Below are 6,293 nucleotides of genomic sequence, written 5' to 3'. Positions count from 1 at the left end.
TACCCCATCGCAAAGTCCTGGTACCTTGAGGGTTGTCTCCTTTCGCCTGGGGGGCGATCCTCAGCAGACCATGGTCTGGAGACCATGGTCTCTGTTCCTTCAGCTCTGCTCCTGACCTGTGGTGGGACAGCTTCTTCGCCTCACCTTTCTCTATTCCCTTGCATGCCTTCTCTGGGACTGTTATGTTTCTGGGATTCTCCACTCGCAGTCATTTGTTCCTGGTGTACTTCTGGAACTTGTGGAATGGGTTCCACCAAGGATGAATACCTTGATTCTAGAGTCCACCTTCTGAACAAAGCGACTCGTTTGAGGTTCCATTTCCTTCAATCTGTTCCGCATATGTGGTTGGTGCCTTTCCGCATCACTTCCACTGGTTGGCTGTACTTGGACCCCGTCACTTGATCCTTATGTGGCAACTTTATTTTCACCAGGTCTCCTTCATTGACCTTTGTTCTTAGGGTTGCCCTGCGAGAGTCACTAAATGCTTTCATCTGCTCCTTACTCTTTTGTATCCTCCAGATAGGTTCTTTCTTGATGACCCTGTCATCCTGCCTCACCTCAGACCACCACGGGGGCACCAAGGTGGACGCAGCCCTTCTCCCCCTCAACAGTTGAAAAAGTGACACATTGGTGACTGCGTTGGGATCAAACAATGAGCCACTATTGCTTCTCTAGTGGTACTATAGGCCTCCATTCCAGACACTTCCTCCAGTTGCAAAGCTCCATATATGAAGCTATTTGCCCTTTCAACCAGCCCATTGGCTTGGGGGTGATAAAGGCTCTCCTTCATCTGTTTGATATTATGAGTGTGTAAGAACACTTCTCTTTCTCTGGAGAACAACTGAAAGCCATTGTCCATTACCAGCACTTTGGGAAAGCCTTCCTTTTGAAAGATGGTGTTCAGCACTTCTATGACAGTGGCTGTCGTTATATCGGGGACAAATTCTGCCTCAACCCATTTTGATAGGTAGTCCACTATCACTACACCATATCTGTGGTCGGGTGATATGGCGTCTAACGGTCCTATGAAGTCCAGGCCCAACCTGTGCCATACTCCTTCAGGGATCTCAGTGGGTATCAACAGGGTTTGTCTAGTTCTGAGGGTTAATACTTATCCCTTTTTGTCCGTTTCTCTTGGAGAATTTCTTCGCTCCCTTTTCATCAAGACTTGGCTGGTGGCAGTGGTAACTACCCTATTTTTCATACCGCGGTTATCTTAAATAACCATGGTATTGTTTTAGGCTATCTTGGTAGCATTGAACTTAAACCTGCTAGACCATCTATGTTTTATTTTGGTTCCGGCTGGATTTATTCGCAATTTCTTTTTTAAAAGTCTTTCTCGTGTTATTCTCTGCGCCCCAAACCAGGTTTGGTTCCTTTGTTCACCGTCTTTTCGCTGGCTTCTACACAGAAGCCCTCCTTAGGCACCTGTATGTCTGGAGGGGACAAGATGTGAGCGAGGGGTTTAGGACTCCCTGCACAGGGTCTCCTTGGAGACCCATGTCTCACTCTGAAATGATTGGCTGTGGTGACTGTCCCGGAGGGACAGCCACCCTGCTGTGTGATTGGCAACCAGGCTGTGTGAATGGGGGAAAACTGCATAAAAAGCAGGTCTCTGGGTCTGGAAAGGCAGAGTCGCCACTGGAACGAAAGAACCGATGAGGAGCTGACGGAAGAGGACCCCTACCAGGACTGAACCGCCCTGTGAAGCCCTGCTGCAGGTCTGAATCCTCGAACTCCAACAACAGAGAAGATCCTCCAGGAAACTTCTTCCCCTGAGCTGGTGGGACCAACCAGTTCACCCAAACTGCAAACCAGGACTCCCTCCTCTGGTCGAATTTGCTGTACAGAGCTACAGTTGGCCGGATAGCCAGGAAGGTCGGACCCTGCTTGGGTTTTAAGGAGCACATCTTTCATCCGTTGTTTTGCTCTGCTGCTGGTTTCTTCCCTGGGTAGTGCAGGACCTTCCAGTCTTCCTACTTCGTGTCAGTCCGACAGTCGCTTCTGGAACCGTGAGCCTGCAGGAACTAACAGGAACGTCCGCCTCAGCTACCGCTTCTACTCCGTTGAAAGGTACTGTTCAAATCCGGTTGTTCGTTTCGTTCAGCCGCGGTGAAAGGGTGTAAAATCTTTCTCCAATCCGAGGGCTTGTCCTTCTCTACCCTTTAACCTAACTTTTCTACCAACCAACTTCGTCCGGAACTCTTGGCAAAGACTTAACCTCGATCTACCCTGAACTGTGTGATCTTGAGCAAAATACTTTTGTCCTATTGACTTTGACCCTAAGCCTTTTCGATTTGATTCCATCACTGTAGTTCCTCTTTCTAGATTGCCCTGCTTACTTACCTGTTGGTGCTGCTCAATTTCTGCCTAACGTTGTCTTTCCCTCCCTTTTCAAATTTCTGGAGTGCCATTTTGCTCCCACTTCATTTTGTGAGCTTAACTTGTGTAGGAACTATTGGGAGTGGTGTGGTGTATTAAGAGTGTGATTTTTTTAACTGCTTTACTTTAGTGAACTGTGATACAACTGATGTGTAAATAAAACAATATTCTTTTACTCAGAAAGCTTGGGTCAGTGTTTGCCTGAATCATAGTAATTGCTGTCCTTTGCGTAACCTCTTGTACTGCTCACTTTACTCTTGAGATAAGTCTGGCTGCTCAGCCATCGCGACCACTTTACTGTGTAGTACAGGCTTGTACCAAAGGTGAATTTGTACTGTCACTTGTAGTCTTAATTGTGTGTGGTGTTCCCAAAGGGTACTGCATATAATTCTGCCTAACTTCTACCCATCTCGAGCCCAATCAGAACCCTTCTCAACGTGGCTTCTTTGCCAAATTCTTCCCTCCAGTGACCCTCACTCATCTCTAGGAACTCACGGCTTCTCATGGCTTTTCAGGTCATTCACAGGCGGTACCATGCATTCATCTGGAAGAAATGTGGTTGCTGGCTCTTTGTGCTTCAGCAAACGTGGCAGGCAGTCTCCGTGCATGTTCTTCCACCATGCTATGTGCATTATTTGATATGCGTATTCTTGTAGCTTGGCTGCTATCCGCGCTAGTCCAGCACTGGAGGTCTTCCTGCCTCCTGGGCACAGCATGTGGACCAAAGGTTTATGGTCAGAGACCAAATGGAACTTCGTGCCCCACACGTACGACCTAAAATAATCCACAACCCAGGCACAGGCAAGCATCTCTTTCTCTACCGTGGAGTCGTTCTTTTCAGCATCAGAGACTGCGTTGGATGCAGAAGCAACCATGTGTTATTTGGCATCAAAGTGGCTCCCAGCCCATGTGCACTGGCATCAGTAGTTATGTAAGTGTCCCACTCAGGGTTGAATGATCTCAGTCACAGGACGTTCACTATTCTCCTCTTGCCTTCTTCAAATGCGGACATTTGCTCTAGACTCCACACGCAACTAGTGCCTTTTCTCAAAAATCCTCGCAGGGAAGCTGTAGTTTCCTGAAAATTGTGGTACGAACTTTGCTTAGTACTCTGCACGGCCAAGGAAAGAACATAATTCATATTTTGACTCTGGTGCAGGGGCCTTGACTATGGCTTGTAGAAGGTTCTTCATGGGGCTTATGCCATCTCTTGAGATTTTATCCCCAAGGTATTCCACCTCTTTTGCCCAGATCACGCACATGTCATATCTGCGTCGTACTCCAGCTTCATGAAGTCTCTGCAATACCTTCCGCAGGGTTCTATCATGAGTCTCTGCATCGCTGACATATATGAGAATGTCATCCTAGAAGTAGGACACGTCTCCCACGTATCTTAACAGGGAATCCATCCCCCTCGGAATGTCGACGTGGCAGAGGACAATCCAAATGGCATGCGGGTGTCCTGATAGGTGGCAAACGGAGTGATGAGTCCTGTTAGTGGTTGAGAATCTTGATGGAGGCTTATATGGTGGTACGCATCATGCATGTCCAATTTAGAAAAATATTTGGCTACCTTCATCATAAGGAAATATTTGTTGATACTGGGTGATGGGTAAGTGTCTGTAATCACCTCTGTGTTTAGGCTGCGCCGATCAAAGCACACTCTGATGTCATTGGAGTGTTGCTCTTTATGAGTACCACTGGACTAAACAGTCTCAATGGTACTTTCTTTGACCATCTTCGTCAGTTGGGTTTGCAAAGCGCCACTTTCGGTTGCAGGCACGGGCCTCACCTTATGCTTGTCCTGGACAGTGTTGGGCTTCAGCCTGATTTTGTGGACAGAATGTTTTATTTTTCCTGGGGCTTCAGAGAACAGTACAGGGAATTAACCTCTCAATGCTGACGCTCCTCTTGTCTTGTTCGATAGTACTTGACCGTCAGTGCTCGGATCCAGTCTTATGTTTAGTTTGTGCTGGTCATTCCACCCAAAAACCGCTGGGCCTTCCTCAGAGAAGTACACCTGAGTCATTGTCTGTCTGCCTTTCAATTCAATGCTTGCATTGATGTACCCCAACAAGTCCACTGACACTCCCCCAAATGATGTAGGTCTATGCTTGGTTCTTAAGACTTCCACTTCCTGACATCCCACCATGTCTTTTTACGTCTGGATGGACAGTATGGTGAGGTCTGAGCCTGAGTCTGCCGTCACACAAGTCTTGTTGCCATCTACTTTTATGACACAGTGCGGTTTCTCCCGTCTCACCTTTGAGATGTTCACCATTATTACCGCTGGTCTATCATCATTCCCTTCGTCATCACCACTCACGTACCCATCGCCTTCAATATAGGTGATTTTCTTTATCTCCATTTGCAGCCTATACCGATGAGACCGAATCTTCTGCAATTTGAGCTCTCTTTGCGCCTCGCAGGGCATTCCTTGTCATTTGCTATGTGTTGTGTGCTGATGCATCTGTGACACTTCAGGGGCCCTCTCCTCTTCCCCTGTTTTTCCCCATCATAATCCCGCCTGGGCATGTCACGTTGCCCTCTCCATTGCACTGCGTTCACCTCTGCGGCCTGTGACGATCGCAACACTTCTTTGCACCTGCTCAAGGTCTCTTCTTCCACTCTTGTAATCTGAACAGCTCCATCCAGGGTCAGTTCATTTTCAAGCATGAGCTTGTCCTGCACCTTTCTACAGTTGGTCTGCACCACCAGCATGGCATAAATCATATTCTCAGTATTTCCACCAAAACTGCACAACGCAGCTCCCTCATGCGAGTGACATTGTTGTCAACTGGCTCCACACTGTCTTGATTCCTCATGTGAAACTTTAGACAATGCAGTACAGTGTTCTCCTTACAGGAAATCGTTTCACTATCCTGCGCAGTACTTCCTTGAAGACATCATCATCGTCCCAATCCTTTGCCTTTCGACACCCAAGGCATTGAGCAGCATGGCTTTCTTCCTCCCCGCAGCGTAATCTACAACTCCCACAGCTTCCAGATTTGTGTAAAACAAGGGCTCCCACTGCGGCCATGGAATCACAGGCCTACCTGGGGATTGAAGAAACACTGGTGGAGGAGTCACACCTTGCATGACGGAGCCGATGGTGTTTGCCCTGGGTCCTTGTTAAACCATATTTGCATAAATACCGCCTGATTATGAACATTGGCCTAAGACATTCGCATTTGTATTAAAACCTATGATTAACTCGATTTAGATAGAATTGACTTCACCGCCATCTTGAAATCATCCGCCATTTTGATCCCAACACCTGCTGCCTGTTCAGAAATGATTAACCATGTTTTCAGCTGCCACTGAGCAGAATTACCTTTGAGCCTATGTCAACATTAGGACTGCCAAAAGCAGAAATGTTTGTCCTGTACAAGGAGAACTTGTTGTCAAAATTAACTCCCATTCAAATTGTTATCTGTGCCTACAGACTCATCTTCTTTCAAACAACGACACACAAAGCAAACCAACTACAACCATGTGTTTTGAAAGAAATCCTTTATGCATCTCTTGGAACAGGATTTATCCTAAAACTCAAGAAACAAGAAAAGATCTACACAGCTGAATACAACAAAGTTTGTCAGTATTGTATCTTTAAGGAACCTTGGAGCCACAGTGAACCACAATTCAAGTCTTGTCTTCATCAATAGCTTCAGCCACATACAAACATCAGAACTGAATGGCAGAAAAACTAAAACCATGTGCCTTTGCAATAAACTATTGAATTTGTTTCTTGAAAATGGATTTAACTTGAGCTGGAGAACCAACATCGCCATTGAATCTCCAAGGATAGGACAACATGTCAAAAGTGTAAACTAATATTGTCACATTTGTCATGTGAACTGGGAACAAACCCAAATGTGTAACTTATTAGTTTGGAGAAGGGCTGGGCAATG

Source organism: Ambystoma mexicanum, chromosome 3q (genome assembly GCF_040938575.1).
Source record: "Ambystoma mexicanum isolate Mex_15411 chromosome 3q, UKY_AmexF1_1, whole genome shotgun sequence".
Classification (NCBI taxonomy): Eukaryota; Metazoa; Chordata; class Amphibia; order Caudata; family Ambystomatidae; genus Ambystoma; species Ambystoma mexicanum.
The sequence above is the reverse complement of the archived record's forward strand: the minus strand, read 5'-3'. Positions refer to the sequence as shown.